The following is a 2,229-nucleotide window of genomic DNA, read 5'->3' as shown; positions in this document are numbered from 1 at the left end:
AAGAGGAGGGAGGGGGAGGAGGAAGAGGAAGGGAAGAGCCCGGCCCCCGCCAGAGTTTTTCACACGTACAAGTTGACTCCTCCCCCGTCCCTCCCGCCCTGCCCACTGCCGCTGCCAATCCCCAGGGCTCCCTCTGCCCGGGTGCCCACCCCTTTCTCCCACTCTGGGAACCAGGGTCCAAGTGCCTCTTCCGGTTTCGTTCCTAGGCCTGGCTTCTACCAGCCCTGTGGGACTGGCCTTGAGAGCCTACACTAGGGGATGAGGCCCTCCGGACTCACCCAGGACTGGGGCCAGGGCACGGGGTGATTTGCTGAGTGTCCACCCCTAGGTGTAGCCCTTACAAACTTCTGAGTCTGAACCTGGATCCCAGCACCTGGCACCGCAGGAGCCAATGTGCATGGCCAGGTCCTGTTGGTCATTTTCGCCCTTAGAGTTCTTGACAACAGTATTCCTGGCAGGGCTGTCCCTCTGTCCTGTCCAGTGGAACTTGTCACTTACCTTTAGGTAAGTAAAGGTAATCATCGCTCCCACTTCCTCCCCTGATGAGGAATGCAGTTTGTCCTTTTGGAATTAAACCCCGCAGGCCAACTGAGAATCATCTAAGAAGCCTTACAGAATAGCTAGTTCTAGTCCAGCTTTCATTTTAGAGAAGGAGAAACTGAGACCCAGAAAGGATATTGGATTGGCCCAAAGTCCCACAAGGTTAGTGGCAAGCCATGATTAGGATCCAGGCCAGTGGCCTCTCCTCCTCTCCCTCCACCATCAGACTTCAGGGATCGAAGGAAACTGGGATGGAATGAAGCGGCCCCATCTGGGCCCCTCCCAGCCCTGCTTCCTCCTGAAGAAGAGATGGGCACCACATCAGGGAGGTCTGTGTCCTCTGTCCTGCTGGTGGGCATGGCCTCCGCAGTCTGGGGGCCCTGTCAGGGGTCTCTTGAGGAAGGAAGTCTGCAGTGGGGATGTGTTTCTGTTGAACACTTTCTGACGATTGATCAAAAGTGAATGCCACTTAAGTCCTAGGCTTTGAGCCTGGGGCCCTTTCCCTAGAGAGAATGAGTTGTTGAGGATAGGAAAATTTTCTTTCTGGAAGACATGGGCCTGAGTTTTGCCCTCCAACGTCAACCTGCATCCAACCTGTAGCACAAGATCTCTCGCAACTCCACAGGGCTTGGACTCAGGAGGGAGAAGAAGACACTGGGCCCATCAGGAGAGTGACTAGTGGGGAGTCTGCAGGGCCACCTGGCAAAGGGCCTCCCAACTCTTTGCTACCTAATGTTTTCCCTGCCGGGGCATGCAGATTTCCCGGGCACATGCACTCTAAGAATAAAACTGCCGAGTGTTGAAGGGTTGCAAAGAGCGGATGGATCCAGAGTCTCCAGGCTTTCAGGAAAGGAAGCAACCTTCTTGGCTCCGTAATCCACGTGTGTGATAAGAATACTAGGGTTGCAGGGAGGAGTCCATGCAGAGGCAGGGAAGGAGCTATGCTAAGCAACTGTATTTTAGAGGATTAGAGAGAATGAAGCCAAAGGAACCAGGGGCATGGATGAGGTCAAGAGGTTTCAACAAAGTTTTCTGAACATCTCTTATATGCCAAATAACGGCCAATTTACTGGGCACGAAAGAAGAATGAAATGCAGCCCTCCCCCTCAGAAAGCTCACCGTCTCATGGGGCAGTAAGTGACCAATTCTGGGGTGGAGGGGCAAGGTTAGAGCTGTGGCTGCCTGGAGGGGTGGTTCTGCTGGTTGAACTGAGGGTTACAGGATGAGGGGACAATGGAGGGGAGGAAGGGCTTTTCTGTTTTTCCAGCAGGGATAAGATGTACACAGTGCAGGGGTGAGAAAATACAGCTACACAGCTCTGTGAGGCCAGAGCTTAGAGTTGGTAGGGCTGGAGGTGACTTCGTAAAGGGAGGCAGGTGCTGGATTCTGAAGACCCTTCTACGTACACCATGGCTAACAAGCCAGGACCCTCCCCTGACAATACAAGGCGACCTGGAGCATTTCAGAGGAAAGAGGTATCACCAGGTCTGTGATTTAGGACGATCCTTCTGGCAGTCAAGTGGAGGATTGATGGTGGGGTCAGATCTGAACATGCGGACCCCAATTTCAAGGCTGAATCTGGTGAAACATCATGCAAGCTTAGACTAGTGCAGTGGCAGCAGGGAGGAGAGGAGGGGAGATAGTTAGGAGACAGGGTCATGGAACTTCGCACCTAGAAGTTAAGGGAGT

Source organism: Globicephala melas, chromosome 1 (genome assembly GCF_963455315.2).
Source record: "Globicephala melas chromosome 1, mGloMel1.2, whole genome shotgun sequence".
Taxonomy (NCBI): Eukaryota; Metazoa; Chordata; class Mammalia; order Artiodactyla; family Delphinidae; genus Globicephala; species Globicephala melas.
Note: the sequence above shows the minus strand (reverse complement) of the source record.